Raw genomic sequence first — 11,234 nt, 5'->3', positions numbered from 1 at the left:
GAGGGCGGTGGGAAATGTTTAAGAGTGACTGCACAGGTCTGGAGTGGCGTTCGGTTTGCTCTTAAAAAAAGGCTGCAGGTGTGATGGTTGATTTCTAGCTGCTAGCCCAAAACTGTTGGTTGTCAGGGAATGGGGAATATTATATGAGTGCTCACTGGATATCAAAATTAAAATGAATAGTTAGTAAATTTGCGACAAAATAAAATGCTGCATATCGAAAGATTATTAAATTGCTTTGCATATTTATTTTTCGGGACCCCTGAGTAGGACCCATCCCGGTACTTGTGCATGAATCCCACTTTCTCTGCTGAGTTATGGTCGTGCATATCCTACGTTACAACGAGGATGTCGAACGCCAATTGTGTGAGAGGTAGATACAGTGTCAGAATAACTGTGAGGAAAATCGTGGTTAACTTGGTTGTACGTGCATTTTCGGTAGCGTACGAAGCCCAAGACGTAGCTTCGTGGCCATGCAAGGCAGCTTCCACCAAAAGCTGACCACCACAAGCAGGAAAGAAAAGTGGATCAATAGGACGCTGCTTAGGAGAATGGCTGTTCTCACACCGAGTAATCTTTGATTAGAAGACGTAATAGTTTTGACACATCCAGAGCGATGACGTTATGCACATTCCTTTTCCACGTGATCACCAATCAGGTGCATCATGCATATTGAAAACGCAAGGACGGGGTCGTACAACCCTTTGAAGAACAAACCAGCGATCTTAAAAATCACGAACGATCTCAGGTACGAAGCAAAGGAGGAAACTTGGTGTTAATTACTTCTATGCCTCCTTCCACAAGCATTTGGCGCTGTTCATGAAACGATTGAAGCACGGTGTCGACCTGTTCGCGACTCATTGCCAGCTTGCTTTTCATACCGACAAGACCGTTGCGAGCAATCCTCTTGACTAGATCTTCCCCCCCGGACCTGTCGGGTAGCTCTTCATCCCCACCAGCTTGTACGTCTTGCTCGGCGATGACTTCACCTACAATAAACTTCAACGATCCCGTTTTGTTTCTCAGTTTTTGTCGTGTTGGCAGCGCTCCTGCGGTTGCAACGTGCTGTGAACATTTTGCAGAAATTCTATTGCTAAAAGAACCAGAGCGCAAGCAGCTCTGACACTGGAGTAGGCTTCAGCGTAGTCAATGCTGCTGAGCAGATTAAAAGTAGAGGCAGCTATCGACACACCCGCGATACTGGCGAAGCCATCGATGAAGCTCTTGAGTTGACCTCTTGTGCTGAGGGCTGCCTTTATTTACAGCAAGATGATTCGATTCGTGTGGACAACCAGACAGCGATTAAACTTCATGAAACTTTGAGACACAAAAACAGCGGAGCTAGCGATGAAGACTTTGGCACCGAAGATGCAGGTCGTAATGAGGGATACGCTACCGCTAGAAGAGTAGAATATGTTTTGGATCTCATAGAAGAGGACAGCGATCACGTCAGCACTTCCATCCAAGAATCTCCCAAGCCTATGGTCAAGAAAAATTATAGCAAGGCTCAGGGACCTCCCATCCATCGAAGAAATGACGATTGTTACGGTTGGCGGCTACACTGAAAGTTCTCTCAAAGAAATTGGTGCTGCACTAATGAAAATTTTAGGTTTTGTCCTGTTACCAAATGACGGAATGCAGCGGAATAAATGTGAAATTGTCGGTTTTTCAAGATCCTTGTGAGCTAAAGAAGATTCTTGGTGAAAAACCAGTACCTCGACTCTCCCCTCAATGTTACGACGCTATTCGAGCCATGCAATCCACCGGTGAGATGCTGACTATGCGTCACATCGTGGAGCTCCAGGACTCTCGTGCACTCGAGTTTTGCGCTCATCCTCCCGAGGAGTACAAAAGCTACGGCCCGCTGATAAGACACCGGAAGAGATCAGGCTCTACAAAGAGACCAAGTTCGCAGGGCTACGAGCAGCAGTAGCTTCGTGCACGTTGAATGTCGTGTCATTTCGACCCTCTCCAATTCGTACCAATCCATATTCTCTATGCTAGTAGTCACATCACTAGCCACGGGGTATAAAATAGTCGTGAGCGATGACCGTCCTTCACGAAATGCGGCCACGATATCCAACGCGGCTTGAGCAAATATATCAGTCCTACGTGGAGCTCCGTCTTGCTCCCTTCGAACACCTTGGTACTAACATTGGTGGTACTTCACTAGACGGGATTACTACTTTTCAATGCTCCTCACACCTATGTCCTGTACTCTATCACGCACTTCATTCTCTACGCAGGTGTCTAAGACCTGGCTTTGCTCAGACTCCAGAATCGTAGGATCCATGTGGCTCGTCCCAATGACGTCTTCATCGTTATCATCTTCAGAGTCACCACCATCGCGAACGCTTTTCTGATCGCCAATACCAGACACAAAGGTCTCAGTAAAAAAAGCCTCACTATCTCCAATCATCTCCTCTTCACTTCGATCTTCTTCTTTATCGACGGCAATTACTTTATCAGTTACTCCTGCGCCATCATGCTGCAGGGTCGTACTGTCACCACTCACATTTGTCGACGATGGCCTCTCTCGAAATGACGCAATTAAATCCGACGCCACATCGAAGTTTTTCTGAAGTCGTGGGTGAAGCCATAAGGTTTCAACACTCCAGTTTTTGTATCGAATCTACCAGTGTGTTGTCACTTCGCTCTTGTTGTCGACTGGAAATAGTTTGATGTTCCTTCCAACGAATAGGCCCTGTCTGGTTATCGTCGTCCCAAGCAAAACGAATATAGGACAATGGGGCCAGTACCAGCTGTTCATTAACAATATGACCTCTAACAGCGATGTAATTCCCGACTTGTGCACGTTGACCCAGAGCGTCACGAAGTCCAACGCTCTGTAACCAACGTTAAGAGCAAGCAATAATAACACCTCGGATCGGGTTGAGATACTGTAGTTTTGGAGAACTTGCTGGACTGAAAGTGCGATGTAGTTTTCCGTCTCCTCCTTGCACGGGTCTGTGTGTTGAATTGTCAGTGCGACCAAGCTGCGGGTGAACGCTTGCGATAGCACAGAACACAGATTCTCAGGGATAGTTGGTGTGTAGGATGGTAGACTATATGGTTGGTAGATGGGGAGCTTCCCTGGACACCCCAAGTCCGGACAAGAAAGCTCTCCTCGCTTTTCGTTTTGCTAAGTACCTAAGAGGCAACAACTTCAGGGAGAACAGCCACCTCCCCTCGCCTGCGTCTTCCACTTCAAGTGCCTTCTCAGTTCAATAGGTTTTGAGCCCAAGACCCCCGACGCTGAACTACGCAACAATGAAGTGGAACTCGGATATGAACTTCAATGGGAAGAACTATGCCCCCTGGAAGGCTCGCATCAAGACACTGCTCCAAGCCAAGCGTCTCTGGAACATAGTGACGCGCACGGAGCTCCCTCCGCGTCGGGATGCCTGTCCTGACGTCGTCGACTCGTTTCGGAACCGGGAGCATCAAGCGACCGCGTTTCTCATGACAACGCTGTCGGATGAAATGGTGATTGCGGTGAGCAACAAGACCTGCGCGTACGAGATATTTGAGCTGCTGGAGAAGACGTGAAACTGGGGAAGCTTGTGTGCTCTTCGTGAGAAATTTGTGACCTTGAAGTACAAGGATGGCAAAGACATGCTACCACACATCAACGAGCTGAAGACACTAGCCGGACGGCTGGCCAACCAAGGCAAACCCGTTGATGACACGGAGAAAGTTTGTCAGCTACTCAGCAGTCTGCCAAGTTCATGGGACGCATTTAAGAGCATGTACTACATCCAAAGGCCCCGATATCTTGGAGCTCGATGGAAACCAATGTGATGGTAGAAGCTGCTCGGCGGGTTGCGACTGGGAGTCAAATGATTGAGACCTCAGCCATGGCAGCCAATGCGATACTGCAACAGGAGTCCCAGAAACCGAACACTAGTCGTCGTCTTAAAGGATTTGGACGGTCTGGACGTAAAAGCGAAGGTCTAGGCGGCCAAGACGGAGACAAGAATTACGGGCGTCATTCCAAAGGGGAAGAATGTCACTACTGTCACCAAGAAGGGCATTACAAGCGAGACTGCCCAATGCGGAAACGCCATCGGAGTGAACAAGACGGTGGCGTGAGTGCTGATGCCGCTGTACGCGTGGTTGATAAGACGGAGCACGACGATCACCATGCCCCTGCTGCTGCGGCTGCGGAAGTGTGGGGGCTCGCGGTACTGGTTACCAGTCCAAGGGACCTGTCCGAAGCCTCGCTAACAGCTCGGACTCCGATACCGTCTCGGAGCTGCTGGACTCAGCGGCGTCCTCTGCGGATACGATGTCTACAACGTCTAGTGACGAAGAAGTTGGTGACTGGCTTCGTCTGTGTGCATGGGATGTTTCGGGCGCTTACTTCCATGGACAGCTTGAGACGACCGAGACAAATGGTCGGGGTCAGCATCGGTGCAGTTGGTGGCAGAGCCCGAACGTGCAGAAGCTGCAACTGCGCTGAGCCAAACCCCAAGTCATGATGACACGTGGATAATTGACAGTGGATGCTCACAGCATATTTGCTTCACTCGCAGCATGTTCGACAACCTAAGACTGTGTGGAGGGACAGTGACAGTGGCGAATAATGCGACTGCCCCAATACAAGGCGTTGGAACGGTAACAATCCACGTGAAGGACTCAGAGAATAAGCTCCAGGAGCTGGAGCTGACCAATGTTCTCTTCCTCCCCGGACTGCGGAAGAACTTGATCTCGGTGACTCAGCTGGCGCTGAAGGGGGTTGCTGTTGACTTCCACACTACTCCATGAAAGGTGATCCTACAGTTAGGCAGCAAGACGTTGACCAGTGAGAGCGAAAATGGCGTGTGCGTTCTTAAGTCGATGAACGAGGAACAGGTTGCACTCTATGCTTTTCCTAGACTCACGATCGATTAAGCTCACCGACGCTTTGGCCATGCTTCCAAGTCCGTTCTTGCCAAAATGCTGGCCAAGAAAATGATCACGGGCATGAAAGCTGTTCCATCAACATCGGAAGATGCTGGTGTTTGTGACGCGTGCCAGCTAGGAAGCAAGAAGCGACGCTCGTTTTCTGGTGTTCTGGAATGCAACGACGTCGTTCACAGCGATATTTGTGGTCCGATCGAGTTCTCGTCGCTGACTGGAAAGCGTTACGTTCTTCTTTTCGTTGATGTATTTACGCGATATTGCCATGTTTACCTGCTGGAGCACCGTAGTGAATGCTTTGACGGCTTGGTACGGCACAAAGCTGCTGTGGAGACCCACCACAATCGGTCCGTTCGGAAGATCGTCAGTGACAATGGTGGTGAATACTTGTCGGACCAGTTAAAGAATTTTTGCGAGCTAAATGGAATTTCGCAGCACACAACATCGTCTAACACGCCGGAGCAAAACGGAATGGCAGAGGTTCGTTTTCGAATTCTCTTCAACAAGGTGCGCACAATGCTCATAGACAGCAATACGCCAAAACAGTTGTGGGCGGAGGCTTTGTTGTCAGTCGTCTACCTCCAGAAATGTACCATGAATGCAAGCACACAGCGAACACCCTTTGAGGCCTGGTATGGCTTTCCTCCTGATGTCTCGCATCTACGGGTATTTGGATCGCTGGCGATATGTGTACTTGCCAACTAAGACAGTGACGACATCGACCAAAGCGAGTGGACGTTCCAACAAGCGTCAAAAACTCGACTATCGCTCGGTACGAGGGATATTTGTTGGTTATGCCCCTCAACAAAAGGCTTGGAAAGTGTTGGATTGCTCAAGCGGCAAAATACTGGTATCGTGCCACGTTTCGTTCGATGAAACTTTTTCTCCTGCAGCAGAGGAATTGCGTCGCCAAGAATTTCGTTTGTTAAGTGCCCACTGTGCAGTTGACTTCAACTACTATACCAGATCGGCGATCAGCGAAGCAGATCTTCTATTCTACAGTCAGAAACCGACGGAAGACAAGCCTTCGTCACGTGATATAGCTTTGTTGGAAGACTTCGTCAGCTCGTTTGACATATCCGAGGTGAATCTAGCTCAAGTGGGTCCGGTTCTTCGGGACTACGACCGCGAGGTGTGTGCTATAGTGTCTGGAATCTCACCACAAGTGCTTACGAAGAGACCTGCCGCCAAAAATCCATTGCTACATGCTGTTCGGAAGCAGCAAGAAGCTGCTGCTTTGGTTGCTCTAGAGAATGCTGCAGCAAAAACGACAGTCGGAGATTTTGTGGCTTGTGGTATTGCATCGGAACCGAAGACGTACAGTGACGCTGTAGCAAGGCCGGATGCACGTGAGTGGAAAGAGGCGATCCACAAAGAAATGGCTTCGCTGAAATCGAATAAGACTTGAACATTGATGCCACTTCCTCCAAGAAAACGATCTCTCTCCTGCAGATGGCTGTTCAAGGTCAAGTACAACAGTGATGGCAGTATCGAGAGACACAAAGCTCGTTTGGGTGTAATCGGGTGTCAACAGGTCAAGTACATTGACTTCGATGAGATTTTTGCTCCCGTAGCTCGTCTCGAGTCACTCCGAGTACTGCTTGCAATTGCATGCATTGAGAATCTCGAATGCCACCAGATGGACATCGAGACTGCGTTCCTAAACGGAAACGTGGATGAAGAGTCTCATTGGGAAGCAGTAAAACGATGTATTCGGTACCTGAAAGCCACAAGGGAACATGGCCTCGAGCTCAGTGGCGACTCCGTAGTCTTGAGAGCATTTACTGACTCGGATTATGCTGCTTGTGAGGATGATCGCCGATCTGTCTCGGGATATGTGACCATGATTGGTAATTGCACAGTTACCTGGAGCTCTCGTAAGCAGCGCATTGTGGCGCAATCAACAGCAGAGGCAGAGTATGTGGCCTTGGCTCATTGTACTCGAGAAGTATTGTTCCTACGGCAGCTACTTAAGGAGTTGGGGTATGAGCAGACTGCGATAGTGGTACATGAAGACAACCAAGCCTGTATTGCCATTGCAGAGAGCCCGTCTCATCACTCCAGAGTGAAGCAAATCGATGTGCGGTATCACTTCATCCGAGAACATGTGCAGCTCAAAGAAGTAGCTCTGCAGTATGTGGTGTCAAAAAAAAACGCCGCAGACACACTGACAAAGGGACTGCCAAAAGAACAGTTTGAATATCTCCGGGAAGAGATGAACGTGAAGTCGATGAGATAATGCCTAGTGCCAGTGGGTATCATACAGTCGAAGCGGATATGCTACATGAACAATTGGGCTGGAAGGTGCTCATGCGATTTGAAGAAGTCTGTACAAGGTGCAGCCGTCAAGAACCTAGGAAGTCGTGCTTGGAACAGCTCCGACAGACTTGGAGGTGGTTTGAGCGAGAAGCAATTCGACTGTGGACGAAGGAAATACTGACAGCAAAGATTATCCGCAAATCAGCTTCGCCCTGATGCTCACCCACATTTTGCGTCCGGAAGAGCTCGGGAGAATGGCGTATTGTCCATGACTTTCGGGGGCTTAATGCAAAAATGCGCGTGCCCGCTAACCCCATACCTCGTAAGGAGGAAATTTACCGAGCTATGGCTGGAGCTCAGCTCTTCACGGCTATGGATCTCCTTTGGGATTTCTATCAAGTTCGACTGCGCGCCGACTCCATTCCGTACACAGCGTTTTTCACACCCGATGGCCTCTACGAGTACTTGGTCACACCTATGGGCGTGTCAAGTAGTCCATCGTGCTTCAACAGGCTCGTGCAATCCATTTTTAGCGATCAGCAGGCCTTCTGCCAGACTTACTTTGATGATATTTTCGTGTTTACTGCTTCCGAGTCCGCGGACGAGCATCTAATGGCGTTGGAGAAGGTGTTTCAGCGCTGCGTCGATCAGAATCTGTACATCAAACTTTCTAAATGCACATTTTGTGCTGCAGAAATACCTTGTCTCGGTGACTTCATTGGAAAAGATGGCGTTCGAATGGATCCTACAAAGTGCAGCACCATCGCGGACTGGCCGGTGCCTCGTACGAAGCATCAACTTCAGTCATTTTTGGGTACGTGTGTCTACGTGTTGCGATTTTGTCCCGACTTCGCGGCATTAGTGGCTCCACTTACAGAATTAACCAAAGGCAAGGCCAAGAACGACAAGGTTGAGTTTACAGAGGTTCACAGGACAGCGTTCGATTCTCTCAAGACACGTTTAACATCACCTCCGATATTGGCACATCCAGATTTTTCGCGCCCATTTCAGGTTAGTATGGACGCATCGGACTTTGCAGTTGGCGGATATTTGTTTCATCGTGACGAGAATGGTGCCGAGCAAATTATTGCGTACGGTGGACGGAAGCTGTCTCGTGCAGAAATAATTTATCCAACACGTGAGAAGGAACTTCTGGCAGCCTTGCACGCGATGCGACTTTGGAAAGTTTATTTGATTGATCGACCTTTTTACATTAACGCCGATCATCACACGATTGTTACTATTCCCCAGCAGCAAACGTGTTCTCAGAGATTGGCGCGGTGGATCAATGAGCTTGCGCTCTTCCAACCAATGTTTAAGTGGATTGAAGGCAGCTCAAATATTGTAGCGGATATGATTTCTAGGAAGCCCGTCTGGAATGATGGGACTGCTCGAGCGATTAGTTTATCAGCACTGTTGGAGTCTTTGACGAAGCCGGAGCTCGCGATTGAGCCCAAATCGCTTTTCGTACTACAACGTGAGGGACAAGTCTCTATCCTCGACGAGTGTCGCCGATTATGTGCTATGGATTCATTTATTGGCCCCATTTTGAAGCGGCTTTCAACAGACCAACCTGAGCTTTCCTCCGAATTACGTCATTTTCACGTCGACGCTGGAATAATTTACTTTCAGCCATTAGTCGCAGCACCTCGTCGGCTGTGCATCCCCGCCAACGCGTCGCTACCCAATTGACTGCTTTTTGAGGAGCACGATGTTGCGTCCCAAGGTCACCCTGGTTATCAGAAGACTTACATTTACATGGCAGCAAAGCATTACTGGCCTAATATGATAAAAACTGTTCGCAAGTATGTGACTATCTGTGAGTCATGTCAGCGCTCGAAGAACCCTCGTGGTAAAGCACATGGGCTTTTGCGGCCACTGGATGTACCTCGTTACGATGGCAGGACATTAGCATGGATTTCATGGTGAGCCTACCGACGACATCAGCTGGCCACGATGCTATCATGGTGATCGTCGATCGACTAACAAAACGGGCCCATTTTACGCCGACTTTAGCTAGAGCCTCCGCTCTTGATACTGCTACACTTTTGTGTTCGTCTTATCAACGCTTACACGGTCTCCCTGGCTCAATTGTTTCGGATCGAGATGCTAAATTCACATCGAAGTTTTGGACCAGTTTAATGAAGCTACAAGGGTCTGAACTTCATTTGAGTACTGCGTTTCGACCGTCGACCGATGGGCAATCGAAAGTGACGAACAAGTTTATTATCGAGTATCTCCGACACTTTCTCGATCCTCACCAGACGGATTGGGAAGTCTATCTTCCTATGGCTGAATTTGCGTACAGCTCGCGTATCATTCCACCACTGGATTGGCACCGTTTGTCGCGGATCTGGGGTATTTGCCGCGTTCGGTTGGCGACTTGGTGGTCACTACGGCTGCCGACGTTTTTCCGCCTGCCGCTACCTTCCTTGAAGTACAAAAGGCGACTTTAGTCGAAGCACAGGATTCTATGGCGGCAGGTCAGCGTTCTTGGCACCGCAACTGCGACCGCAATCGCCCCGCCACTAGTTTCGCCATTGACGATAAAGTTTTACTCGACACCAAAAATCTCGATATTTCACACACTGGATCAGCGGGGAAGCGCAAATTTGCATCCCGATTTATTGGACCATACCGAATTGAGGCGGTCACTGGCCCCGATCGCTATCGGCTAGTACTTCCTGATGGTCTACGTCTCTTTCCCGAATTCCATGTCTCCTTGCTACGTCGCTATTACTCCGACCCCGATCCGAGCCGTCGACAACGAGTTCCAGCGGTCCTCGTCGCTGATGGTTCGACAGATCACCTCGTACAGGCGGTAACAGGACACCGAAAGCGCAAAGGCATTCAACAGTACAAGATAAAGTGGATTGATAGCTCTCTTTTACCGTCCTGGGAACCTCTGTCCAATCTCGGACAGGTTAAGGAACTTATTCGGGAGTCTCTCGATCGGTTGCCCACTATTCGGACTACTGCTCTTCTAAAGAAGGGATTGTGAAGGGCATTGCCCTTCAAGGTCACAAGGTCTGGCAAGCTGCTCCACGCAGTCGCATGGCAGCTCGACCGCAATTACTCCAGTAGTTTCGCAACTCCTGTAGCTTCATCTCACATGTTTCATTTCTAGGCACTAGGCAGTAGCATCTCGTGCCTGCTTGCTCTCACTCTGCCAACTAAAGGCATTCTATTCAATTCAGTCTTTCATTTCCTGCAGCTACGCAAGCCGATCAAGACTCACTCGTCTTCCAGTAAAACCCATAACACACAAGGCCATGCGTAGCTGACCTACGATACCTAGTTTGTCCTTCTTAAATTTATCGATCTTTAAGTCTTCTTGCATAGTTCTGGGGCGAAGCAGCATACTGGTGTGTTGTTGTGTAGCCCACGCGGTCCTTAACACTTCAACACGAACAACTTCAGCGGTATCCGAAGCCTTGTAGACTACCACTAGTTGCCGCATGAAGTAGTCAGCTGGGCTCACGTAGACTGGACATTGGAATCCAAGTGAAGCAGAATATTTTACCACATCGGTCGCAGGTCCATCGTACACACAGCACGGTCAGACATCAAATACAGCTTATCGAAGAGCACAAACACCTCGGATGACGGTTGATATACCGTAGCGACGACAGTGCGATTGCCGTCTCGAGTGATCTCCTGTAGCTGCCTCATCACCGTCTCAGCCGTGAAGCTGTCAAGGCTAAAGTTAATTCGTCGACGAATAGTAGCGACGGGCTGGTCAGCATCTCAGTGGCAAAGGCCAAACGCTTACGCTTGTCACCGGAAATAAGAAGCTCCACCAATTGAGAAGCTCCACTCATTTGCTCCGTAACTGTCGCAGTAGTAGGCTGTGCTCACTCGTAGAGAGCTCAGTCTAAGCTGTGAATTGATAGCACTTAAGAGGAAACAGGCGTTGAGTCTAATATGACGACGGAGTCGATGTACTTGTTGAATATGCGGTGTTCTTTGTGCTTGTTACACTTGCTGTACTTGTTAGACTCGCTAATGTAGTGTGTGGCCTCTATCCCACGTGCTCTGAGGTCGCAGAGAGCCGACACACACTCCTTGGCCAAAGC

Source organism: Phytophthora infestans, genomic scaffold, assembly GCF_000142945.1.
Source record: "Phytophthora infestans T30-4 supercont1.35 genomic scaffold, whole genome shotgun sequence".
NCBI lineage: Eukaryota > Oomycota > Peronosporomycetes > Peronosporales > Peronosporaceae > Phytophthora > Phytophthora infestans.
This window is presented reverse-complemented; position numbering follows the sequence as displayed.